Source organism: Pan troglodytes, chromosome X, assembly GCF_028858775.2.
Source record: "Pan troglodytes isolate AG18354 chromosome X, NHGRI_mPanTro3-v2.0_pri, whole genome shotgun sequence".
Classification (NCBI taxonomy): domain Eukaryota; kingdom Metazoa; phylum Chordata; class Mammalia; order Primates; family Hominidae; genus Pan; species Pan troglodytes.
In genome coordinates this window covers 126,977,603-126,992,595 of record NC_072421.2, presented here as the reverse complement: position 1 = coordinate 126,992,595, position 14,993 = coordinate 126,977,603, and the positions used below count along the sequence as shown (strand labels likewise).

The 14,993-nt window shown below is 40.4% G+C and overlaps 1 protein-coding gene across 4 annotated transcripts in view; it reads right to left on the bottom strand.

The window, feature by feature from the left end:
* Nucleotides 1-7,151, bottom strand: part of OCRL (OCRL inositol polyphosphate-5-phosphatase) — a 59,123-nt gene extending 51,972 nt beyond the window's left edge. The window contains exon 1 of one of the 4 annotated variants that reach the window (XM_016943764.3): nt 7,081-7,151. The gene's annotated coding sequence lies outside the window, so the exon portion shown is untranslated. Of the gene's footprint in view, nt 1-271; nt 392-7,080 lie in introns of those variants that run through there. The other 3 variants (XM_016943763.4, XM_063804403.1, XM_063804402.1) reach the window with 3 other exon arrangements.
* Nucleotides 7,152-14,993: the final 7,842 nt, after the last annotated feature.

The following is a 14,993-nucleotide window of genomic DNA, read 5'->3' as shown; positions in this document are numbered from 1 at the left end:
ATTCCGTCCCCTGCGGTCAAACTGCGGAACTGCAGCGAGAGACCTGACGGACTGGGGGCGTCTCTACCAGGTCCAGCAAGGAATGGGTTTTAAATGCCACCTGTGACATCAAAATTGTTCTGAGGACTTTGAAGGCCACAGAAACAAAACACAGTCATACCTATGGGAGATCTCAAACCTGTTGTGTCAATACGACCCACATCATTCAGTAAAAAAAAATATATATATATATATTTCTTAAGGTTATAATGTCCCGTGTTGGTTATCCTACCATTTCCTTTCCTCTTCTTTCTTCCACGCCCTAAATCGGAGAATTCCCCAAAGCCCAGACCTTTGCTCCTCCTCTGCGTCCCCTCCAGTTCACCTCTAACTAGACAATGTCCAAATATATATCCCTGGCCCAGACCTCTTACCTAATAGAGTCCATTGTTAACACATCACTGCGTCACAAAACTAACTCATTATCATTTCACTGGAAAGCCATATATCGTCTTCCCCCTCCTAATCTCTATATCCAATCAGTCAACACACCCTGTTAATATTTTACGTGGAATTACTTTTAGATTCCTTATTTTCTCTCCATTCACACTGCCATAACTTTATTGTAAGCCCTTGTGATAGCCTATCTGGGTTATTGCACTTTTCTTTAAATAAATCCTGTTGGGTTTACTCTTTCCTTTGACATGTTTACTCTGTTGACAGCCATAAAAATATTTTTCCCAAAGTAATTTTTCGATCGTGTTATTCATTTGCTCCAGAATCTATAATACACTAGATATCAAGAGTGACTGTAAATCTGTAGTAATTAAAAGTATGCTGTGGAGATAGACAATCAATGAAACACAATATAAACCCCTCAAACAGACCACACATATATGGAAGGTTGATATGCAGCGTGTGGGACATTTCAAATCAGTGGGGAAAGAATGGATTATCCACTAAGTGGTACTAGGACTACTGCTTATCCATATGGAAAATTATAAAAATTAGACCCCTACCTCAAACCATGGAAGAAAAATCAGTTCCAGGTGGATTAAAGATCTAAATGTGAAAAGCAAAACTTTATAACTTTCAGAAAAAAAAATTGAATATGAGCTTGGAATATGGAATGAGAATAAGACATTTAGCTACATGAAATTTCAAAATGTATGTACTTTAAGACAATATAAACAAGTTAAAAGACAAACTGGCCTGCACAGTGGCTCATGCCTGTAATCCCAGCACTTTGGGAGGCCGAGGTGGTAGGATCACTTGAGCCCAGGAGTTCAAGACCAGCCTGGGCAACGTGGCAAAACCCTGTCTCTACAAAAACTATAAAAATTAGCTGGATGTGGTGGCAAGTGCTTGCAGTCCCAGCTACTCAGGAGGCTGAGGTGGGAGCATCCCCTTGAGCCAGCGAGGTCACATCTACAGTGAGCCGTGATGGCGCCACTGCACTCCAGCCTGGGTGACAGAGCAAGACCTTGTCTCAAAAAAAAAAAAAAAAAAAAAAAAGACAAGCTGTCATCACCTTTCGGACATCTCCCACCATTTCCCACCACTCTCCCTAACTAGCTTTGCTTAGTCACACTGACTCCTTGTTGTTGCTAGGACTTGCCAGGCACACTCTTACCTCAGGGCCTTTACACTTGCTGTTCACTCTGCATGCACTCTCACCTCCTTCAGGTCTTTGCTCAAATGTCACTTTCTCACTGAAGCCTTCCTAGACCACTTTATTGAAAATTGTAATTCAACAATCCCCTTCTCCATCACCACACATACATGTTCCCTATCCCTCTTCCCTGCTTATGTATCACTATCTACCACTTCTGTTTTATTTATCAATATTATTGGTCATTTACCTTCACCCGCTAGAATGTTGAGTTCCATGAGTGCAAGGATTTTGTCTGTTTTGATCATAGCTGCATTCTCAGTGCCTAGAACCATTCTTGGAGCCAAGTAGGTGCTAGAAAAATATTGATTAAATGAATGAATGACTTGGTATCCAGGATATATAAGAACTCCTGTAAATAAGAAAGAAACCTAATAGAAAAATTGACAAAATATCTGAGTAAGTAATTCATAGTCAAGGAAACCCAGATGGCCAATAAAGACATGAAAAGATGCCTAACTTTATTACTATTCAGGGAAATTGAAAAGTAAAACCACGAGATACCATTTCACAACCATTGGTTTTGTGAAAATTTAAAAAGTCAGACAACCCCAAGTGTTGTTGAAGTTCTAGCAGTAGAACTCTGATTTACGGCTAGAAGGAGTTTAAGTTGGTAGAACTGCTATGAAGAACAATTTGACGATGTCTAATAAAGGCAATACCCCTCAATCTAGAAATTCTATTTCTAGATATAGACACTGGCAAAACTCTACCTTTCATATGCACAAAGAGACATATAAAAGAATGTTCATTGCAGTATTATTTGTAATCTCAAAAATGGAAGCCAAGTAAATGTCAGCAGGTGAATGAATAAATAATGGTGTTCTCGATGAATGAATTTGAGCTATGGGTAGTAACAGCTAAATTTCAAAAATATAATGTTGAGTGAAAAGCAAATTGCAAAACATGTACAGTATACTGTGTATATAAAGTCTGAAAATATCATCTACTGCTTATGGCTACATAGATGAGTAGTACTGTAATAGTATATAAAACATGAAAGGGCATGATCACCAAATTTAAGAGAGGGAGAGGATTGACACTCGGGGGAGGCATACAGAGAATATCAAATATATCTAATATTTATTTCTCAAAACAGAATCTGAAAAGTGATGTTGCAAGATTTGATAGAACTGGGTGGTGGGTACATATATTGGTTCTGTTATTCCATGTACTTTCCTGCACTGAAAATCATTTGCAGTCAATGAAAACGAAAGATAAAGAAGGAATATGCAGGGGAGGTTAGCAGTATCAAATGCTGAAAATAGGACAAGAAAATGAGGGCCAAAGAGACTTTCTTTGGACGTGTCAAGGAGTTCACTGGAGACCAATAATTGTTTGGTTTCAATAAGTGGTGAGGATAGAAACAAGATTATGGGGAATTGAGGAGGAACTGTATTGTGAGAAAATGGAGACAAGAGACCACAGATTGAAGAGGTTTGGAAATAAAAAGGAACGAAGTACAATTTTAATTAAATTAGTTAGAAGGGTCAAACAGAGGTTGTTGACAAAGCCTGAAGCCACTTTAAAGCAAAGAGGAAGGAACCAACAAAGAGGGGGCCTTTTAAGATGCTAGAAGAGAGAGGCAGTAAGGTTGCAAGCAAAATCCCTCAGTAATTGAGAGGGACAAAGATCCAAGATGTAGATGGCGGAATCGGCCTTAGGGAAAAGGCGAGATACTTCTTCCTCCAACTTTACAGTATCCTCAGCACCTAAACAGTGCATTGCACATAGTGGGCACTCAATAAATATTTGTTAAGTGAAGAATAAGAGGTTGTGTGGAAATTAAAATATATTGAGGTAAGGACACTAAAAACTGAGGTCTCTCACAGGGGAAATGATGGTTGCATATAAGTGGCTTCCAATGCAAAGAGTTAAAAGACAATTGAATAAAATTCAAATAAATGAAACTCTGGCTTCAAGAAAACATGAATCTCACCACCTTTGCCACCACCATCTGCACATGCGTGCGTGTACACACATACACAAACACACACAAATTCAGTGGGTGCTCAGTGCCTGTCTTTTATCTATTAGGCAACTATCACTAAGTGTCTAGAACTTACAGGCTTTTCAGAAACAAAATTAAAAAAAACAGGATCTTTAAAAAAGACTAGAGCCGAGCACAGTGGTTCACACCTACAATCCCAGCACTTTGGGAGGCCAAAGCAGAAGGACCATTTGAAGTTTGAGATCAGCCTGGGCAATCTAACGAGACCCCTATCTCTACAAAAATAAAATAAAATAAAATTAGCTGGGCATGGTGGTATGTGCCTACAGTCCCAGTTACTCGGGAGGCTGAGGCAGGAGGATCACTTGAGCCCAGGAGTTCAAGGCTGCAGTGAGCTATGATTGTGCCACAGCACTCCAGCCTGGGCGACAGAAGGAGACTCTGTCTCTAAAAACATTTGTTTTTAAGTAAAGGCTACAAAATACTAAAACGACAATTCAAAAATAATAATTAAATGGCATACAAAATAGAACAGTATATCAAGTTCATTAACAGTTAAATTTATTATGCATTTAAAAACCCATTATATTTGAAGACGATTTTTAGGTTGGATCTTCTCACTTCCCAAGAATTCCCACGTACATGTAATTCTTATGGAGAAATCACAGCCATGTAAATTAAATTAGTTATGCACAGACAAATAATTTCAAAAGCAAAATTACCAAAGCATTTTCAAAAATTTATAGCAAAAATATAAATGTTTAATGCAGGATGTGGATGCATTTTAATATGTTTATTATGATGTTGGCTGAAGTCTCCACAAGTGACAGTGTTTAGGGCCTGCAAAGGCAAAAACAGGCCTGCCTAACATAGATGAGGCTGGGAAGGAAGATTTTGCATAGGTGAGTCAGCAGCCAGAGGCTGGAAGGCAGACCAAGTGGAGGCATAAATGATTCATTTATTTTTAAATCCCCACTAGTTGAAAAGCCTCCCTTTTCATATATACAAATCCAGCATGGGTATGGCTTTCCATACAGAGCAACATAAAGAGTTCATTTTTATTTACATATTTCTGTTTTGCATTTCTATATTTCCACTTACACATTTCTATGTTATTTGTGTCTATTTTCATTCCTTATAGAGTTTGGGGTGAGAAAAGCTCATTACTTGGGGCCACAGCCTATCACCTATACTCTTGGTGAAATGGCGACAGGCACAGCAAGCAGGAAAAACTGGCCTCCTTCGGCACACAATGCCCTCCAGGCCCTTCTTTCCCTTTGCTACTTTATTTCTATGCGGGCTAGTTTCTTAATTTCCTTCATTCTCTACCCCTATCACATTCACCAAGGCTAGGCTCTCCTTTCTGCTTAGTGAATCCCATAGGCAGGTCAGCATTGCCCAGGCCTGCTTGCCTCTTCCTCTCAGAAATTGGAGATGCTGAACTGAAAGAATATGGCATCAGCCTGGCATTAAAGCTCCAAGGATCTGTCCTGAATGCATCATTCCAGAGTTATCTCCCAAGGAAACTCTTTATAAACTTTATGCTCTGCCCATCATTTCCCTTCAGATTTGAACATGTGCAGCAGTTAGTGGCAATCAAATGGATGTGTCCGTGACTCAAATACTTAGTCAATCATTTAGCTGAACACTGCTAGCTTGCCATCTTGGTCTTGACCTTTATAGAGTGTTAAATTATAAAAAATGATACATAAGCTGTTTAATATATATCCATAAAGAATCAAAGACATGCTGATGATTGAAATCAGAGCATAAAATGATTACAATTCTAAAAATTCCCAAGATAACACTCATCAGACCCAGAAGCTGCATTTATCTGATCAAAATTCTTATATAGCTCATAAAAATTTCTCAAGCACTTCAGAAATCCTTAAAAAGAAAATTGACTTATGGCTAAATACAATTTGTTTTCTCACTCATTGGGAATAAAAATTATCCACATCTACAAAGTCAAATGATGAGATCTCTAATATCATTATTTAGAAACAAAATGCAAAAATTATTAAAGTAAGCAGGTTGATATTTTTTAAAGCACAAAATTCAATAATTCCAATTTCAGGTCTTGAAAAGGGTTTTTGTCTATTTGTGAATGCTGCAAGGCCTAGTAACATTCAACCATACTGTGATGGATATAGTGGGATGACCTATGAAGGCTGCCTGAGCTCCCTGCTACTCTCAATCATGTGACCCTTCTGGATGCAGTTAGGGAGACATGAGGCTGGTCTTATCTCTAATGCAGGTGTCACAAAGGAAGGGGAAAATATATTCTTGGTTTTTAGGTTATCATTTTAAGTCTCAGTCCAGGGTGTAAGACAGGAAGATTTGGAAAGAGTCTCTGTTGAGAAGGATGTGTTATGTTCCTCAACCCATACCTCTACCCTCAGTACCTCTACCCTCAGTAGACAAGAGCCTCAGAACTGAGAAGAAGGAGTAGAGCAGGAAAGTAAGAGAATGCTTTGGTTTATTTAGAGACAGAGTCTCACTTTGTTGCCCAGGCTGGAATGCAGTGGCATAATCATAGCTCACTGCAGCCTTGAACTCCTGAGCTCAAGTGATCCTCCTGTCTCAGGCTCCCGAATAGCTGGGACTACAGATGTGCACCACCATGTCTAGGTAATTAAAAAAAAATTAAGAGACAGTGTCTTGCCATGTTGCCCAGGTTGGTCTTGAACTTCTGGGCTCAAGTGATTCGCCCTCCCTTGGCCTCCTAAAGTGCTGGGATTACAGGTATTAGCCATCACGCCCAGCCCAGAAGAGAATTTGAAAGCTGGAATCTTGTGGTCATGATGAGAAGAAGCCACATTTGGGAGAAGTAAAGACCATGTCATTAGAGGCCTGATGGGCAGTTGGCCACCCTAATGGATGGCAGCAGGGATGGAAGACAGGATAACTGCACATCCCAAGGAAGCCCAGTGCAGAATATACCAAGAACCTGAGAAGTGGGTTCCTCCTCCCCACCACTGTTATTTCAGTCTTGCATAAACTCTGGAGTTCAAAATCAACATGTGGGGCATGAAGGAGGGAGGGGGTGAATCCTATATCTGATTGGGTTTAAACATGAATTGACTGAGTTTAAGTGGAGGATTGTTTTCTGCCATCAGAAAGAATGCTGCTTCTAGAAAGGCATTAAATCCAGACATAAGCAGCATAAGCTCCAGAACCTTGTCTGTCTTGCTTATGGCTGTATACCTAGCACCTAGTACCTGGCACAGTAGCATTTCGATAGGTATCTGTGGAGTGTATAACTGTCCCTTACAGAAAATAATGAGTGATTTAGAATTATCCTAAGTGTGTTAAGCATCAATACAAATTGGGAAGTTTTGCTCTAACCAATGTAACTATTTAATTTCTTGATCACATGCCACTTATTCTTCACTCCATCTCAGTGCTAATGCTATATCTTTTCTCCAACCTCCTCTGCAACTGTACCTGCTGGAATCCTCTATTCTTCAATGCTCACCTCAAATGAAGCTTTTCCTTCTTTGAAGCCTTTCTCCTGTCTCCTCTCAGCTGGAAAGGAATGCTCCCTCCTGAATAACAGTGTCTCTGTGTACCTCTTAGGGAAGTTCTTGGAACTTTTCAAGGTCTGTTTTGTACAATATTGTTACAGAATGAACAAGCACATGATGAGCTCTGATCATTCTTATCGCTACTCAGCACCATCTCCTCAGTGCTTTATAGTCACGTTTTGAAAAAAACATTTATAAAGTACTTCTTTATATTTTTCTATGGTGTGCCTAATTTTTCTTCTTTTAGTGTGCATAAAATGTGTATGTACAGTTTGAGAAATAATTATAAAGTGAATGTCTATGTAACCTCTACCCAGGTTAAAAAATTGAACATTGTTAGCACTTTGAAAGTGCAAACAATACAAGACTTCAGCTTCCAATTTCGCTTCTGGGCCAGGCACCCAAAACAGGTGCCTTTCTCTGATCATTCCTTCTTCTCCCACCCGGAATTAAACCAAGGGTCGCATTGAGCCAGCATTCCCTGGTGAGGTATAAAAGGTTCTGTCTGTTTGGAGTGGTCAAAGTCCATGCCATAGTGGTCATTAAAATTTTTGAAGGTCATCCCTGGACATAACCATTATCTTGAGTTCTGTGATAATCATTTCTTTGCTTTTCTTTATAGTTTTATTGCTTATGAATGCAGTCATTAAAACTTTTGCCTGCTTTTGAACTTTATATGAATGGCATTGTATGGTATGTATTCTTTATATCTTGCTTATTTCAGCCAATAATATGTCATGCATGTGGTCATATATAGATGCCCTTCAGTTTCATTGATGTACAATATTCTATTGTGTGACTATATTCGGATTTCATTCATTCTCTTGTTGATGGACATTAGGTGGTTTCCAGCATTTGGCTATTACAAACAAAAGCTGATAAGAGCATTCTTTTTTTTTCCCCCTCCGAGACAGAGTCTCACTCTGTCACTCAGGCTGGAGTGCAGTGGTGCGATCTTGGCTCACTGCAACCTCCGCCTCCCGGGTTCAAGCGATTCTCCTGCCTCAGCCTCCCGAGTAGCTGGGACTACAGGCATGCGCCATCACACTCAGCTAATTTTTTTTTTTTTTTTAGTAGAGATGGGGTTTCATCATGTTGGTCAGGCTGGTCTCGAACTCATGACCTTGGGTGATCCACCCATCTCGGCTTCCCAGAGTGCTAGGATTACAGGCATGAGCCACTGCACCCAGCCTAGAACATTATTGTACATGGTTTTTGGTGCATATATGAATGATTACCTCTGGGGTGTATTATCCTAGTGGGGTGAAAGATGTCACAGGTTGGGCTCTCTAGAAGCAAAAGCTGAGATTAAATATTGGGTGCAAGATGTTTATTAGGGATCAATACCAGTGGAAGGAAGGCAGAGGGAGTAGTATTGGGCAGGAGAGATGAACTATGATACAAGGCTGACAAAGCTTGAGCTAACTTGGCACTGAGTTTTGGAACAAGTAGAGCCCATTGGTGTGTTCTGTGTCAGGTTGAAATGGTCACCTTAGGAAGAGTGTGACTTCGGGTGAAGCAGCTCTTTGCAGCTAAGGCAGAGTCTCAAGGAGCTGACAGCTGGAGGCTATCTGCTGACTGTACCTCCCCTGCATACCTGAGTAGCATGTTCTTCCTCAAAGCAGAATCTAGGTGGCACATCTCTGTGTCGTTACTACAAAATGGTGCATATGTGTTCAACTCTAATAAATACTGCCAAACTGGTTTCCAAAGTGGTTGTACAATTTACATTTTCACATGCACTCTATGAGAGTCCCCATCCTCGCAAGCTCTGGCTGTTGTCAGTCTTTAAACATTTTAGCCATTCTAATGGATGTGCAGCAGTATCGCATTGTTTTTGTTTTGTTTTGTTTTGAGACAGAGTCTCGTTATGTCACCCTAGGCTGGAGTGTAGTGGCATGACCATGACTCACTGTAGCCTCGACCTCCCAAAGATATGTGATCCTCCTGCTTTAGCCTCCTGAGTAGCTGGGACTACAGGTGCATGCCACCACGCCAGACTAATTTATTTTTTATTTTTGTAGAGACAGGATTTCGCCATGTTGCCTATGCTGGTCTCGAACTCCTGGGCTCAAGCAATACACCCGCCTTGGCCTCCCAAAGTGCTGGGGATACAAGCATGGGCCACTGTGCCGGGCCTCATTGTGGTTTTAACTTGCATTTCCCTGATGACTATTGAGGTTAAAGACATTCTCATATATTAATTGCTTTGTTAAGTCTTCTTTCGTCCACCTGTGTTTGTCTTCCACAGAGAATGAGTCTCTTTCAGGCAAAGGTCAGCAAACACAGCCTGAAGCCCATTTTTGTATGGCCCTTGAACTAAGAATGTTTTTACATTTAAAATTGTTTAAAAAATCAAAAGAATAATAATATTTAGTTATATGAAATTCAAATTCCAGTTTCCATAAAAACAATTTTATTGGAATCCAGCCATGTTCATGTGGTTACCTATAGTCTATGGCTGCTTTCATGTTACAACAGCAGAGTTTAGCGGTTGTGACAGACTTTATAATCTGTAAAGCCTCAAATACTTACTACCTGGCCCTTTACAGAAAAAGTTTGCTGGTCCTCGTTCTAGGTCACTAGTTCTCCAAGTGTGGTCCCTGGACCAACAGCATCAGCATCAGTGGAGAAATTGTTAGATAGACAAATTCTTGGCCCCACTCCAAACTTACCAATTCAGAAACTCTGGGAGTGGGGCCAACTATCTGTGTTTTAACAAGCCCTCCAGATGATGCTGATGTGCTCAAGTTTGAAAACCACTGATCTAGGCCCAGGACAAGGACCCAATCCTTTTTTTTTTTTTTTTTTTTTTTTGAGAGAGAGAGAGAGTGTGTGGTGTGTGTGTGTGTATGTAGACATTATTGTCTTTTGTCTTTTGGTATCTTGTTCCACACGCAGTGGGTAAGCTGGGGGAGAGCCCTGAAAAATGTTATATAAGTGTATTATTATGCATGTGAAATCTGGCAAGAATGGACACTCAGGACAAGATTGAAGGAAGAGAAATGGGAGAAACCAGAAGGCAACATAGAAGCTGAAGGGTATGTGTGGAGTGGGGAGGGCATGATGTAGCTAGGGAGCCAGTCCCTGAACTGCCTTCCCTCCTACCTCTTACTATTATTATGTATTTTTTGAGATGGAGTTTCGCTCTTGTTGCCCAGGCTGGAGTGTAATGGCATGATTTCAGCTCACTGCAACCTCTGCCTCCAAGGTTCAAGTGATTCTCCTGCTTCAGCCTCCCAAGTAGCTGGGATTATGGGCATGCGCCACCACACCCAGCTAATTTTGTATTTTTATTAGAGACGGGATTTCTCCACGTTGGTCAGGCTGCCCTCAAACTCCCGACCTCAGGTGATTCTCCCATCTCGGCCTCCCAAAGTGCTGGGATTATAGGCATGAGGCACCGTGCCTGGCCCCTCCGGCCTCTTTTTAAACAAAGACAAATCGAGTATGACTCCTGTCCTCAAAAAAGTCACAGTCTAAGTAGAGAAGTAGCCTAACCCTCTTCTCCCTCATTACTGCCTTTCTTCAGAACTTACCTTTGGGGAAGTGTAACTGCACCAAATTGCTGACCCTGATAAATGATAATGAACAGAGAAAATGAACTTGGCAAACAGCACTTCTGCCTTATTCCTATTTTAGTTTAGCACTGACTTTCAGACTTACTTTATCATATTCTGGCTTTTTCCTTGGCTTAGCCAAAACTCAAAGCAGCACCCTGCTTTTTTCTTTTTGTTAACTACCATCCACTGAGTATCTGTTATATGCCGGGATCATGTTAAATGTTTTATACACATATTTTACATTAAATCCTCATGAGATCACGTTGAATTAGGTATTATTATACCCATTTTACAGATGCAAATCAGAGGAGAGAGAGGTTAAACAATTTAGTAGAATCTGAACTCCAAGTCTTTCTGACTCTACAGCCAAAGCTGGTAATAATTGTACTATTTTGCCTCTAATAATACCGCCATGGATAATATTGTGCCTTTACATACATAGTAAATACATGGAAATCAATGGTAACGTGTGCATCCATGAGAATTTCTACTTGCATGTAATAGAAACTAACTCTGACTTATTTAAATGGAAATAAAATGTATTAAATAGTGAAAAAATATTGGGCCTTTAGCAAACCCAATTCAGATTATTTAGCATGTGTTTCGTGTTTTAGGGCATGTATGGGTGGGTATAATGTCAGGGTTGGGAGCATTTAAGAAAATCTTGCTGGGCGCAGTGGCTCACGCCTGTAATCCCAGGACTTTGGGAGGCCAAGGCGGGCGGATCAAGAGGTCAGGAGTTTCAGACCAGCCTGACCGACATGGTGAAACCCCATATCTACTAAAAATACAAAAATTAGCCAGGCGTGGTGGCACACGCCTGTAGTCCCAGCTACTCGGGAGGCTGAGACAGAAGAATCGCTTGAATCCAGGAGGTGGTGGTTGCAGTGAGCCGGGATTGTGCCACTGCACTCCAGCCTGGGCGACAGAACGAGACTCTGTCTCAAAAAAAAAAAAAAAAAAAAAGAAAGAAAATCTCATTTTTTTCCTGAGCTAGTTTTGCAAAATTGCTTAAAAGTAGAAAAATCATTTTATATACCACCTAAAACAATGTCAAAAATCATTCCTCAATCAAGTAACATTATTGTGAACCGTATAATACTCACATTGCTTCTGCTACATTATACATTACTACTGCATTGTCTCTTCTGTGTGAAATTGTTCTGTTCATTTTTTTTTTCGGGACGAAGTCTTGCTCTGTCACCCAGGCTAGAGTGCAGTGGTGTGATCTTGGCTCACTGCAACTTCCGCCTCCCAGGTTCAAGCGATTCTCCTGCCTCAGCCTCCCAAGTAGCTGGGATTACAGGTGCCTGCCACCGCACCCAGCTAATTTTTTTTATTTTTAGAAGAGATGGGGTTTCACCCTCTTGGCCAGGCTGGTCTCGAACTCCTGACTTCATGATCTACCCACCTCGGCCTCTCAATGTGCTGGGATTACAGGCGTGAGCCACTGCACCTGGCCTGTTTTTTTTTTGTTTTTGTTTTTTGACTCACCCTATCTACAAGGTCATATTCCTTCTGTTAAGGATTAATTTCAACTTGTTCAGTTTTGAGTAATACGTTTTGATTCATCTATAAAATGGTATTTATCTATTACATAAAGAAACACCTTCATTGAGGAAAACTAGAATAGAAAAGCAAAATAAGAAAAAAAAATTACACACAATCCCACCACCTTGCTGTATGTAACTACTGGTTTAACATTTGGAGTAGAACCTTCCAGGGTTTGTCCTTTGTGGAAATACATTTATGTAAATAGTGTTTTTCAGTGTGTGTGTGTGGTGAAAATGGGATCATTCTAACTTTTTGCCTGTATGTTTTCACTTAACAATATACAGGAATATATTTTCATGTCAACAGATACCTGATTACATAATCATTCTTTTTTTTTTTTTTTTTTTGAAACGGAGTCTCACTCTGTCGCCCAGGCTGGGGTGCAGTGGTGCCAACTCGCCTCACTGCAACCTCCCCCTCCAGAATTCAAGCAATTCTCCTGCCTCAGCCTCCCTAGTAGCTGGGATTACAGGCGCCCGCCACTACGCACAGCTAATTTTTTGTATTTTTAGTAGAGATGGGGTTTCATCATGTTGGCCAGGCTGGTCTCGAACTTCTGACCTTGTGATTCACCCGCCTCGGCCTCCCAAAGTTCTGGGATTACAGGCATGAGCCACCGCGTCTAGTCAACACATAATCATTCTTAATGCTTGCATAACATTCCATTTATTAATGTACTATACAATGTTTTGCCAATCCTTTCTTCTTGGACATCTCAGTTCTTTCTGTTACGCTCTCCCCTTCTTTGCACAAACTGTCCTGAGTCCCATTACTGTTTTGAGAGTTTACTTTAGAGCATGGGTGTCCAACCTTTTGGCTTCCCTGGGTCATACTGGAAGAATAATTGTCCTGGGCCACACATAAAATACTAATGCCAATGATAGCTGATACTCAAAAAAAAAAAAAAAAAAAAAGTCCATGCCGAATTTTCATGATATCCGCCACCACAGACAGGCAAAAAAGTTCTTGCATTCAAAGGGTCGGGCACGGCTGCTTTAGAGGGAACACCATGGAGATAGATGGCAGAAATATTTTTCAGTTATTTTCTCAGTATAATTTCTACTGTCAAGGAGGAAGCCCTGTGAAGACCAGTGAACTTAATAAAGATGAAAAACGAGGTTTGGACTAGACAGTCTGGGGTTTGAATGTCACTTACTAGCTGTGGAACCTTAGATGAGTTGTTTAGCCTAAATCTCCATTTTCTTATCTGTAAAATAGGGATAATAATATTTATTTCATAGAATTATTTGGAGGATTAGCAATATCATATGTAAAGAATCTAGCACAGTGCCTAATACAATAGTGGGTGCTCAAGAAATGGTAGACATATACTAGTTATTACCATGACCTTTTCCTTAAAATACAGATCACCAAGGAAATATCACATTTTCAAAAATGCCACTATCATAAATGTCTTTAAAAAAATAGTGAGAAAGCTTACTGATATGAACAGAATGGTTACTGTAGCTGTAAGCAAGACAGTGTGTCCAGAATCTTTTCTGCCAGTTTCTGAAAAACATTAATCAGTCGGATCACAATGTGGTTTTAAGTCATACTGTGGTTTCAATGACAAATTTCAGATGCAAAATAAGAGAAGGAACACGAAGCCTTTGGCTTTTCCTTTATGAACTTTGTAAAACATTTAATATCACCAGTGGACACATGTTCTAGTAGCTACTAAACAAGTTTGGCTATTCGAGAATGATTGTTGAACAACCTCTATAATCTACCAAAATGGACATATTGACCGGTAGACCAAGATTAGTTCTGAGGTTCCCAGTTTATTTTTATTTTTATTTTATTTTATTTTTTGATACGGAGTCTCGCTCTGTTGCCAGGCTGGAGTGCAGTGGCTTGATCTTCGCTCACCGCAATCTCTGCCTCCTGGGTTCAAGCGATTCTCCTGCCTCAGCCTCCCGAGTAGCTGGGATTACAGGCACGCACCACCATACCCAGCTAATTTTTGTATTTTTAGTAGAGAAGGGGTTTCACCATGTTGGCCAGGATGGTCTGGATCTCCTTGTGATCAGCCTGCCTCGGCCTCCCAAAGTGCCGGGATTACAGGCGTGAGAGCCAGTTCTTTATAAAAGTTTGCTCTGTTCTCCAACCCCAATGGAATAGAGCAATCCAAGACCATTTCAAATGAAAAGACATAATTGGGGAAAGTAGTAGCAGATAGAGCAAGGTGTTGAGTAGGCTCAGAAATGAGATGACTCTTGTTGAACAAAGTCTACAGATCATGAATTTTAGGCAGATTTACAAATAAGGATAGCACATGCTCTGTAAATAGCAGCTGTTGCCACAAGCCAAAGGGCAATATTTACATGAATCCTGTGGCAAGGTCTGTTGACCAAGCATCGACCTTTCCAGCCAAATTCATATACTTGGTAGCACTTTCAGCCGCGTCATCTTGAAAAGGAAGGATTGCATTATACATGCATGGAAAATTGCCAACGTACAAATATGTTCTGCCCCCAAATAAATTTTTAAATTCTTTTTTTGGAACATGGAACACATGTCCCCACAAAAAAAAGGTGTTATAAAGGGATGTGAGTTTCCCAGATTTCCTCACAAAAGTGCGTTTAACCCACGATGTAACTGAAATAATGTACACTGACAATGAGAAATACAGTGGAAGAAAACTGACTTGAAAGCAGGGACACACCAATACACAACAAATATTTCTTGAGCTTTTCTCCTTTGCAGCCCCATGCAAGGAAAGAGGAATTCTATCTTTCAATAGCTGC